Below are 13,168 nucleotides of genomic sequence, written 5' to 3'. Positions count from 1 at the left end.
AAGCCAGAGGGTTTATAAGTGAACATTAAAAACAGAGAGTTTAATATAAAGAATAAATCTCGCAGATGCTGTACATAATTTCTACCTCAGGATTATTATTTAATGACATGATGGAATGAAAGACTTTGCTTTTATTTGCATGAGATCCTCAGTTCGAATGGAGGCTCAGGGCAAAATTCTGGCTTGTTGTACAGGATGTGCCAAGTGGGGAAAAGAGCACAGGCAGCCTCTTCCTCCTCCTCATGCACCTGTACAGGACCTGGGCAGTGATGCTATGTGTGCTCCCAGAAAACTGAGAGTGGAGAGAGGGAGTGGGGGGGGGAGCACACATGTAGAGCCAATCAACTATGTTGGGATGTGGAGAGGATCTCACACACACCATGCGTGCAAGAGTCTGCCTAAATTGTTGGGGTTGAGGGCATGCTACTCATTTTCTGCAGGAGCAGGAAAGGCCACTGTTGAACACACTATCTCAGCTCTCTATAGCCATTCTTCCTGCACCTGCTCTGAGCAGGCAGCATGGCTCAGAGACCCTCTATTCAGACACTACTACTCCCATTCCCCCACTTCTCTTTGTAACAATCAGTAGAACAGGGAGGGTTGCCTGTCCCTTAAGAGTTAGCCAAACCTGATTACAGAATGAGTCATGCAGGGTGACTGCCCTATAAAGACCAGCAGGGGGCTGCAATGAGGGGGGAATGCTCAGAGATTGCAATGGGTGGGTGAGCAGACTCTAGCAACAGCCCTGGGAGTAAGGACTGAGTATCTAGCCAGGTAGGGCTTGTGAGTGTCAGGAACTAGGCCAGCTGGCTCAGTCCTCAGGCCAGCTAATGAACCTAACAGGGCTATGACAGAAGTGCCTGATTAGCAGCCCACCCAAGTGTCTGGAAGGAACCAACAGACTGCATTTAACCTCAGCAGAGGTGGCAGCTCACCAGCTGCACAATGCTTATACCAGCAGCTACATCTCCTGTGCTTGCCTCGTTCCCAATCTTGCTCTATCTCTACTCCCTTGCCTGGCTTCTGCCTCCAGCTCTGACCTTGGGCTTGGCTCCTGGTTTGGGGCTCTGGCTCTAAGCAGTACTGCCCATGGCATGGACTCTGACAGGGAATGGCCTGCCAGAGAAGGAAAGGTCCCAGGCAGGAAGGTGTGGGAGAGGAAGAAAAAGTTTTGTTTGGATGAATGTGAAAACTTTATTTTGAATGTTTAATTTAATAATGCACAACTCCAGAGGGGATGGGAATGAACAAAAAGTCTTTTTGAGTTTCTTGAAGCATTCAAGAGGGGAAACTGAGGTAGGAGACCTGTAGCATGGCCCTATGTCATCTGGTGCATGGGAGTTGGCTGGCCCACTACACTCAGAATTTGGTTCTCACTATGGTTTTTGATGTCATTGTTGTTTCCTTTTTAATTCTGCTGATTACACTACAAGTCCATTACTTGAGTTTCATGATTTGTTTTTCAGAACTCACTTTGATTATACCAGCATCTTGACAATGGCACTAATAATGGGGTGGGGAGAATACTATTAAACTAGGTGGAATATCAATACAATATAGGAATACAAATAGAACTTTCAGTTTCTAAAGAACAATGTGACTGTTACTGTAAGAATCTAGTCTCCCTTAGCCCACTGAAAGCAAGTCCTAAGGTCAGGCATTAGTACTAAGAAAAAATAGGCCTATCTATGAAAAACAAACAGAATTATTTGATAAAAAGGGCAGTTTGAACTTGGTCTATGTTAACCCAGGACTTTATGCTACACTCTGTGTCATTTGGTAGCTACAGATGCTGAACCTGAAAAAAAAAGTTGTGGCCGAGATGGAATGAAATCTCCCATCAGAAAGGTTTAACCTTGGCTCTGAAAAAAACTTTCATAACAAAATCTGAAAAGAGGTGAAACTTGGCCTCACACTCAGCAAAGTAGCTAGGAATACGAGGCCATCCCAAGTTCTGAGATTAATGATGAAACACGAATAGTGGGAGAAGCAGCCTTTCAGAGTTCTGGGAGGGGCAGGGATAGACAGGCTGGCCTCCTGCTTTCCAGAAGACTGTCTGTGATTGAAATAGGGGTGAAGATCTATCAGGCAGTTGGAGTAGACCAACAAGCCACACCATCAGGAGATTACAAAATAAAAGGAGTTCCCAGAGCCTGCTGGGAAGAGAGGGTGGCAAGATTCCTAGCTGTTGCTTCAGGTTTACTTGGAGTTTCAGGTTTGTAGAATGCTGTAACTCCAAGCAAACAAGAAGGAGCACTAGGTCTACAAACTATTGTGACCCAAACCCACTGGTATTGGCTCCTGAAAGTCATGTGACCCAAAACTGTCAGGTTCAACACACCACCAGTTAAAACCATTACATCCCACCCCAATAATAAGATGGGTTAATTAGCAAATGCTTAAGAGTACTTTGGGTCCAAAGTCTGCTTCCTTTGAAGTGAATAGGAGTTTTCCAAATTTTGGCCATAGTATCATTTGATTTAGTTGGGAATTGGTCCTGCTTTGAGCAGGGGATTGGACTAGATGACCTCCTGAGGTCCCTTCCAACCCTGATAGTCTATGATTCTATGATTTGTTACTCCTAATTAGTATTGAAAATGGGAAAACCTCCCATTTATTTCAGTGCAAGCAGAACTGAGCCTTTTATTAAATAGTGGTATTTTTTAAAATGATATGGATTAAAATTCAGATCCCCAGTGGGCTTGCACCAATGTAAATGGCAGCAGAATTTCATTCACAGTCTTTAAAATAATGAAAAGGTGTCAACAGAGGTTGAACTATACAGCAGCGTCAGACACAAGAGGCCCTCAGGCCAGCAGTGGCTATAACCCAAAACAGTCTCCCAAAACAGACAACCAAACCACACAGTAAATGCAGAATGAAAGAAGTAATTGAACAGAAGCAGTTACAAACAGACAAATTGACACAGGTGGGATGTTTTTGGAATTCTGTGCTGGCCAACAAAACAAAGAGTTTGTTCTAAAAAAGACTGATCAAATTTATTCCTGCTGAAATGATATATACATTGAGACAGAAAGCTCCCTGTGTAGTGACTGTCTTGTATTGTGTGTTGTGCAGCCCCCTACCACAATAAAGCCCTGATTCTAACTGGGATCTCTGGGTGTTCTGTAATAAGATAAGAAGAGAAAGAAGCCCAGTTATTTTCTCATTACTCCACAGTAGTTAATCCACTGATGTCAATGGAGTTATACAAGCATAAAGCCGGTATAAGAGAGAGGAGAACCAGGCCCGTCATACATCAAGTTGAGTGGGATAATTTATTAATCTGTGCCTGTGTGGGTGCACTTCTTTTTCAGAAAGGAAATAAACCAATCAGCTGAGTTCAAAGTTTCCTGAGTACTCAGACCGCGGGAGAAAAACAGGCCTATCCATGAAAACAAACAAAAAAATACACTAAAAGGGCAGTTTGAATTTATGCTCTGTTTACCCAGGTTTGATGCAACAATTTCTGTGCTACTGAGTAGTAACAAATAACAAACACAGAAAACTACAGCAGCAGCAGCATGCCTGGGTAGTACATAGATCATCAACTGTGAGAAAGAAAAACACACAGCAAAAATGTAGTTGCCAGCATAGAAGCAGATCCTTAGCTGGTGTAAAGTCAATGGGTTATGCCAGTTCACACTAGTCAAGGATTTGGCCATTCTGCCATTTAATCTGCCAACATTTTTGTCTCTTTTTCCATTTAAATATTATAAACTTCATGAAACAGAACAGGACAATTATATTTGGCAGAGAGATCATTGCTGCCAATAACAGAAGGAATATAGCTAGGGACCCTACCAAATTCACAGCCATGAAAAATGCATCACGGACCATGAAATCTTGTCTCCCCCCGTGAAATCTGGTCTTTTGTGTGCTTTTACTTTATACTATACAGTTTTCACCAGGGCCGCAAGTGGGGCAATTTGCCCCAGGCCCCGGGCCCCACAGGGACCCCCACGAGAATGTCTGAGGCTCCCCCCGCCTCCGCCTTCCCCCATCCCCCGTCGCCTCAGCGCGTCACGTCCAGGAGTGGCCCTGGAAAGCGCTGCAGCCCCGTGGCTCGGGCAGGGCCTGAGGTCCTCCCGCTCAGAGCCGCGTGGTAAGGGGGCGGGGCTGTGAGCTCCGGCGGGCTGAGCGGCAGGAGCTCCTGGACATGGCTCGCTGAGGCTCTGGGAGAGGGGGGTAAGCAGCATGGTAAGCCCCTCTGAGCCGGGCACCCCCTGACCTCCAGCTCCGAGTCCAGACCCTCTGAGCCCGGCACCCCCCGACCCCATCCCCCCAAAGCCCTGACCCCCAGCTCCAAGCCCAGCCCCTCTGAACCGGACACCCCCACAGCCCTGACCCCCAGCTCTGAGCCCAGTCCCTCTGAGCTGGGCACCCCCCGACCCAGAGCCCAGCTCCCCACCCAGCCCTGGGCAACAGTAGCGCCACCCCCAGGCAGCGACAACCCATTGGCACCAACCATCACCATCACCCAGCGATAGCCCATTATGTAATTGCAAATGTATACATACCATTAAAGCATTTAATGTTTTTAAATAATGTATTTTGTGTATTTTCAAATTATTAAAAATTAATTTTTGAATGTATTTCACTGGTTATTTTTTATATTTCCAAATACCTGTTACTATAGTATTGCAACTTTTTTTTATGGAAGGGGCCCCCGAAATTGCTTTGCCCCAGGCCCCCTGAATCCTCTGGGCGGCCCTGATACTGGGTTATTATCATAGAAGCCATCTTACTCACTGACATGAATTCTACAAATACATTTGTAAAAGTCCTTTTAAAACATTGAATCTGAGCATTTCCTCCTGTGCGGAAACCTTCAGTGAAGGGGTGAAAATCTTTGAGGTTTTCCTCACAATGATTTCTCCCAAGCATTCCAGTCGTGAGGGGTCTGGAGACCTTGCCCAATGCCTCCAATGCTCTTTGGCATACCCCTGGATCACGGGGACCAGTGGAAGGCCAGAGGCATCCATGCATTGACTTCATGCCAGCTTTGAGTCACCAGTGCTACCTTTTAATCTCATGTTCCCTGACAGCATGGGTCCTTTGGAGCTGCACTGAGATGGTTACCCTAGGTGATGGCTGCCTTGGAACCCCTTCCACCTCTTTTAAAAGGACATTAGCATAAGGGAATGGGGGCAGCTGCTACTGTATGTTGGGCAGGCACGCCAGAAGCTCCTTAGAAGTGTGAATATGGGGGGGCACTGGCACCTGAACCATGGCCCTGCTCTCGCTCTGTCTCTTCCCACCCAAGACCTCACCCTCCCTCTGCCTCTTCCCTGATGCCCTACCCCTGCTCACTCCTCTCTGTCCCACCCCCCTCATCATTCACCCTCAAGGCAGGTAAAAAGTGGGAGGGCATAGCCTTCCCCCTTTTAAAAGTGATGGGGCCAGGGCCCCCCTCTGTTCTGGCACCCCTGATTTTGGACTGTATTAATCTTCCATGAGGAACGCTGCTAAGGGCAGAAGGAGGACAATGTGCATCTGCCCTGGCCGAACCCCCAGCCCACCAACTGCTCCATAGAGATAGATATTTGGAACCTCTTGGTGTGCCTCCTTAGAAGGAGAAAAGTTCTGGTAGACTCCCCACCAAACATGGAGCTTAACTCCTATCCACAACTGACCCTTCTGGTATGGATCAAAAGCACCATGGAGACATAAAACCCACTACAGGATTGGCAAACGTGGATAAGATAGGGAATGTACTGCTTTCCCCCACATCAGATGGTCCCGCCAAAGCAGGGTTGGCTGGTAGCGTGTGGAACTTTACATTGCCCCTGCCCATCCTATACCTGTTCTGTAGAGAAATAAAGGATTCTGCTGTCCATCTAGCATCTTTCACGGGCACAAGATTCCCTTCAAAATTAAAATCAAAACAAAAAAAAAAGATGGAAATACATTGCCTGAGGGTTTGCATCTGGTCATTTTATTTCTTCTATTTTTTTTCCAGAAGAAGTATGCAGGTTTTGTGGTTTGAATGTGAAAAGGGGAATAGCTTCCTCTTGAAAATACTAGCAACACAGATGTTCTTGTGGTATTTTCAGTGAACTATCTCAGGAAGAAGCTGATGGCCACCTGGCAGGAAAGTCAGCATAGGAGTGGACTAAGCAATAAATGGGGAAGAAAACAGGCAAATCAGGCTGTAGAGAGAAATGCAGGCATAGGGCTGCATTTTTGCAAATATTAAACAATACTAAAATGTCTGGGGAAAATATATTGCAGTTGCAATATGGAGTTATTGCTTCTGTATATTTCCAGTTCATTATGATGAGAGATATTTAGGGTTAAGTTGAGTTAATGGTCTGCCCGAGGTTACCCTTGTCAGCAAGTCATAATCTCTCTCCTGGTCAGCTCTCTGTTGCAGGGCGGGAGTAAACTCTACTGGGTCTAGACTCAGCTTAGTGTACACCCGCTGGCACACTGGTACTGACACACTGGTGTGTGCCATGCCCTGGCAATTTCTCTCCCCTCCCTCCCCCACCCCCGTATCTACACTTTCTCCTCACATGGGCAGGGAGGCCATAGCAGTCCTGCTGAGCTTGTTTTCTGTCCCCTCCCCCCAGTATGATCAACAATACAGGTAGCCCATGCAAGGTAGTACAGAGGCCCCTTACTTACCTTCTCTACCGTGCATGACCACTATCTCACTTTAAAATGATATGAGCCAGATCCTCAGCTGATGTAAATCAGCTTAGCTCCATTGACTGTAGTGAAGCTTGGCCAGTTAACACCAGCTGAGGATCTGTCCCCCAAAAGAATGGCAAACACTAAACACTTTCCAGTTATATAGTACTGAAAATATATTCAAAATTGGGATGACTAATTTTGGCCTGAGCCTGTCTAGCCAGAGCAGCCAGAAACTGCCCCTGATTGTCTGTAGGTTAAGCTTGTAATTATTTTTCTATTTCCTTTAGTTATTGTTTCAGCTATTTCATTTTGTCACTGCTTTATTGGCTAGAATGATTTCTTGTACAAATATTGCATTTGAGATCGATGCCCTCCTGTATGTTGCTTAGTGAAACCAAGAATAGATTTTTTTTTCAGACAACTGTACATGTAATTATCTGTGTGTCTGTGCATGTGTGCTGAAAACAGAATTTTCAACAAAAAATGTCATCAAAAATTTGAAATTCAATCCTAAGGTCTGACCACCAAGCTCTCACTTGGCAAAACTTTCATGGACTGCCCGGGAGGAGTGGCAGAAATAGGGCACCAAAGGTGACATGTCTTATCTACACTAGAAAGATCTGCCACTTTAACTATATGGGTATCATTGGAGTGGCATAATCCCCCGTAGTACAGATGCAGTTTTATAGATATAAAAGTACTTATACTGGCATAGCTTATTTATTTTGGGAGCAAAATAAACTATACTGGTAAAAGGCACCTATATACTGGTATAACTGCATCCACACTAGGTCTCATACCAGATAACTATTTTGGTAAAAAGTCACACCTGGGACCAATATAGTTATATTGGTATAACTTTTCTAGTGTAAACCAGCACTCAAGATGGTTTTCTATAGTAGCCATCACTGTGGTATCTATGTGCTTCTTGGGTTAATTAAAGATCTGTAGTGATGCCCCAGGAAGCTCAATGGGATGTTGTTTGAATAAGAGCTGCCAGATTGGGTCCATATGTATTTATTAATTTTGATTGTTTATTATGACAGTAATGGCTAGAGGCGCCAACAGAGATTGGGCCTCATTGGGCTAAGCATTGTACATACACTGTTACCCTAAGATTTCTGGAGAACTGTATGTTAATTATAATACACTTATTTTACACCTTTTGGGTAATATTGTGGATACAGAGGGTAGATTTCATATGGCTGGAGCTGTAGTTTTAGACTTTCCTTACTTTTAGAGGGGAAAGGCCCAGATTTTTTAACCAAAAAAGCCAAGTGATGCCAAATACACATATTGAGCAAAGCCTGACAACTCATCAACACCATTTCCAGTTTCTATATAATAGCACAGATTAGGAGAATTCATAATAATTTCCCAAAATATCCATTTCAGTGCAGCAGAAGAGGCCTAAAAACATGACTTGCAAATGACTCACACAAGATAAAAGGTACTTGTATCCTTCAAGAAAGTTGAAGTGCAAGCAATTCAATTGCTATGATAAGCAAAAGTAAGTAATTAGCTCACTGAAAGGTGATGGCTAACTGAAGTGAAGAAATAACCTATAATATAGGAAATATTTTGTTTTGCAACTTGAGAAAGACAGCATCTTTCATTTGTAAGGGGTTTGATTTATATAAGAACTAAGTATTATTGTTGTTATTTATGATGATGATGATGAAGATATACCCCTTGTGTTCACAGTAACGTTATGTTGGTACAATTCTATGTTTCACCTGAAGAGCCTTGTCCACATTGCACACAAGTATAAGGGGCAGTCTGAGGCACAGACCACAAATATATACATTTTCTTTATCATATACGAAGAGCAAAGTACCTCAAATAGTCCACTGAGGCCGTTACAATGGCACCTTGAAGCATTTGGCTGCTAGAATGATGGCATAAGATAGAAAGTGTAAACTTTAGTCTCTATTTCTGCAGCTCCTTACAGCTAACCTACTCTTCCCATCTCCCTACAGACTGCAGCCAGTGACTGGGTGCTCCAGGATAAATATTGTTATCTCTGGGACTATCTCTCACAAGAGGTCAGATGGTTGCTTCCCTTCAGTAACAAACCTCTGTGATCCCCCCTAAAATAATCTTATTGACACCCCCCCCACACACACACACACAACTCCCTTTTGGGTCAGGCCCCCCCAATTTGAGAAACACTGGTCTCCCCTGTGAAATCCAGGGCCGCCCAGAGGATTCAGGGGGCCTGGGGCAAAGCAATTTCGGGGGCCCCTTCCATAAAAAAAAGTTGCAACACTATAGTAACATGTATTTGGAAATGTAAAAAATAACCAGTGAAATACATTCAAAAATTAATTTTAATAATTTGAAAATACACAAAATACATTATTTAAAAACATTAAATGCTTTAATGGTATGTATACATTTGCAATTACATAACGGGCTGTCGCTGGGTGATGGTGATGGTTGGTGCCAATGGGCTGTCGCTGCCTGGGGGTGTCACTACTGTTGCCCAGGGCTGGGTGGGGAGCTGGGCTCTGGGCAGGGCCGGCTCCAGGCACCAGCTTAACAAGCAGGTGCTTGGGGCGGCCAAGGGAGAGGGGCGGCACCTGCGGCAATTCGGGGGCGGCAGGTCCCTCACTCCCTCTAGGAGCGAAGGACCTGCCGCTGAACTGCCACCGCCGATCGCGGCTTTTTTTTTTTTTTTTCCAATTGTTGCCGCCGATCGCGACAATTTTTTTGCTTGGGGCGGCAGAAATGCTGGAGCCGGCCCTGGCTCTGGGTTGGGGGGTGCCCGGCTCAGAGGGCCTGGGCTCGGAGCTAGGGGTCAGGGCTGTGGGGGGATGGGGCCGGGGGGTGCCCGGCTCAGAGGGCCTGGGCTCAGAGCTGGGGGTCAGGGCTGTGGGGGGCATGGGGTCGGGGGGTGTCCGGCTCAGAGGGGCTGGGCTTGGAGCTAGGGGTCAGGGCTGTGGGGGGATGGGGTCGAGGGGTGTCCAGCTCAGAGGGGCTGGGCTCAGAGCTGGGGGTCAGGCTGGGGGGGGTGCCCGGCTCAGAAGGGCTGGGCTTGGAGCTGGGGGTCAAGGCTGCAGGGGGATGGGGTCGGGGGGTGCCCGGCTCAGAGGGGCTGGGCTCGGAGCTGGGGGTCAGGGCTGGGGGGGGATGGGGTCAGGGGGTGCCCGGCTCAGAGGGGCTGGGCTCGGAGCTGGGGGTTGCCTGGCTCAGAGGGGCTTACCATACCACTTACCCCCTCTCCCAGAGCCTCATCAAGCCGCGTCCAGGAGCTCCTGCTGCTCGGCCCGCCGGAGCTCGCAGCCCTGCCCCCTTACCATGCAGCTCCGAGCGGGAGGACCTCAGGCCCCACCCAAGCCATGGGGCTGCAGTGCTGTCCAGGGCCGCTGCTGGACGCGGCGCACTGAGGCGCCGGGGGATGGGGGAAGGCAAAGGCGGAGGGAGGGGGAGCCGCCGACATTCTCATGGGGGCTCCTGTGGGGCCCGGGGCCTGGGGCAAATTGCCCCACTTGCCCCCCCCGGGCGGCCCTGCCCAGTATGGAAAGTTACTGTTGCCATTTAACTCAAGGAAACAATAATAAGAAAAAGCCCTCAAGGTGAAATCTACACCATTGTATTATTTTGTACTGTTGCTACAAAAGACAATATTAAACCCAGTTTAATGAAATGCACTTCAGGCATTTATTTGATTAAATATTTTGCCCATAAAACCTGTTTTATGGAATTTGTCACTCTCCCATCTTCTAGGCCCCTCTTTTAGAAAGGGAAGGAAATTATGTTAAGCAAAGGTACAAAAGATATTTTAGATATTTTAGAGCTCTATAGCAGACTAATAAAGCAATCACTTTATTTACTTCATCTTCTCATTGCAGCAATCATTTGCAATTGTGACTTTTAGGAGACAAACAATTGGGCATCTTTTAAAAAGTAATTCTCTACCCTGAATGTATTTAAAAGGTATATAATGAGGGCTTGATCCTGCAACATGAAGAGCACCCTGGGCCTCATGAGGTTAAGCAATTGCTCAATTTTAAGCACATGGGCAATCCCTCTGATTTTCAACTCACTTACTTAAAATTAAGCATACACTTAAATGCTTTGCTGGATTGTGGCCCGAGTGCCTAGCGCTTTGTAGAATTGTGTCCAGTATGAGAAACCCTGTGTAGATACTATATTGTGTTGAGAAGAATGTTGTCCTTTATCCGTGATATATACAATTAATGAACATAGAATTAAGAAAAAATAGGGTCAGGATGAAATTTGAGAGAGTTTATAGTAACATCTAACCATTCAGTAGTGTACAAAGTACTCTCTTTAGGCAATTAAAAGTGAAAAATCAATTTCACTGTCGAGCTTAACCAGATGCACTACACAATCTATTGTAAGAGATTAAATTCTGCCCTGAAATGAAAAAGAGCTTCTGTAAGAATCTTGAAACAGAAATACTGCAACTGGAGCACAGCATGGTGTACTCACCAAAATGCAATTTCTCTGACCTGCCCTGGTGATAGGCAAAACTGAAGATTAAAAGGTGAACGTGTAGAACACTTGCAGATAGAGGGTATAACTCGGAAAATGAGTGTGATATGACCAAAAGTGATATGTTAAGAAACTCATATGCTCCCATTCTAGAAAACAGGTGTCATTCTCCAGAAAACATAAGCATATGAGTAAAACATCCTCAGCAAGTGTGTATCAGTGTCAACAGATGTCAATGGAACTGCATTGATTTGCACAAGCTAAGAATCTGTCCCCCTCTGCGTGAGGTGTAGTAAATGCTGCTTGTGTGAGGGTAGCCCTCCCACTGAGTTATGAAGTGAATACTTGCAGGGTCCCCGTTCACACAGCCAATGACTTCAAAGGGATTGCAAATATAGAATGCAGGATCAGGCCTAGCATGTGTGGGCCTGACTCTCCATTCCATGACAATAACCACACTAGTGTAACACCAATGAAATAAATGGAATTATACTACCATAAAACTGGTGTAACACAGGGGCAAATGAGGCTCTGTATTCAGACATCATGATGTTTAAATAATAACAAATCCATAAAGTGTATATTAGAAAGACGAAAAGCCACTGACCCACATAGGCCCTGATCCTGCAACTGCATCTGTGCAGTGGAATCATGTGCTTGCACAGCGCCTCATTGAGTCAGTGGCGTTCTGCACAAATGATCCCTCATCAATACCTATACAACAAGCACCTGCCAATCCAATGCACCCAAAGTCACAAGACTGTGTGATTAAATCTGCATAAGGCTATTGGTGTAATGGAAGTGAAGTCATTATAATAAAACCAGCACAGAATCTGCCTTGAAAAGAAATGCCCTGGTTTCACTTTATGCAACAGCAGAAGACAATTATCCTGTGACAACTTTCCAGTCTATTTACATACTAACAGGTAACATGTACAAGTTTCTTAAAAATATTAACCAAAAATCCTTTACCTTGCTAAACATACTTTACACAATGCCATATCTTTTACCACAATCCCTGTGAATGATTTTAACATGACGGATTTGTTATAATTCCTTATAATAAACATTTAAGCCAATATATGTATAGATTTTATAGAATTTAAGGCCAGAAGGGACCACCAGATCATCTAGTCTGACCTCCTGTATACCACAGACTAGAAATTTCATGCACATACCCCTGTATTGGGCCCAATACCCTGGGTTATACTAAAGCATTTCAGTCCCCAGGAGACTAAACTGTTGTGTGCCACAGGCAGAGAACAGGAGAGCCTGAGGCCCCTGTAATGGCAGGGAACCGATTAGATGAAACCTGCCCAGATGATCAATTTGTGAACATCTAGAAAATGATAAGGTGATAAGTAACAGTCAGCATGGATTTGGGTCAAGTACAAATCATGTCAAACCAAAATAGCTTTCTTTGACAGGGTAACAACCCTTGTGGATAGGAGGGAAGCGGTAGATGTGGTATATCTTGACTTTAGTAAGGCTTTTGATACTGTCTCGCATGACCTTCTCATAAACAAACTAGGGAAATGCAACCAAGATGAAGATACTATAAGGTGGATGCATAACTGGTTGGAAAATCATATCCAGAGAGTAGTTATCAGTAGTTCACAGTCAAGCTGGAAGGGCATATCGAGTGGAGTTCCACAGGGATCAGTTCTGGACCCGGTTCTGTTCACTATCTTATCAATGATTTAGATAATGGCATAGAAAGTACACTTATAAAGTTTGTGGGTGATACCAAGCTGGGAGGCACTGCGAGTGCTTTAGAGGATAGGATTAACATTCAAAATGATCTGAACAAACTGGGAAAATGGTGTGAAGTAAATAGGATGAAATTCAATAAGGACAAATGCAAAGTACTCCACTTAGGAAGGAACAATCAGTTGCACACATACAAAATGGGAAATGACTGCCTAGGAAGGAGTACTGCAGAAAGGGATCTGGGGGTCATAGTGGATCACAAGCTAAATATGAGTCAACAGTGTAACACTGTTGCAAAAAAAAGCAAACATCATTCTGGGATGTATTTTCAGGAATGTTGTAAGTGAGATATGAGAAG

This window comes from Emys orbicularis, chromosome 1 (assembly GCF_028017835.1).
Source record: "Emys orbicularis isolate rEmyOrb1 chromosome 1, rEmyOrb1.hap1, whole genome shotgun sequence".
Taxonomy (NCBI): Eukaryota; Metazoa; Chordata; order Testudines; family Emydidae; genus Emys; species Emys orbicularis.
The sequence above is the reverse complement of the archived record's forward strand: the minus strand, read 5'-3'. Positions refer to the sequence as shown.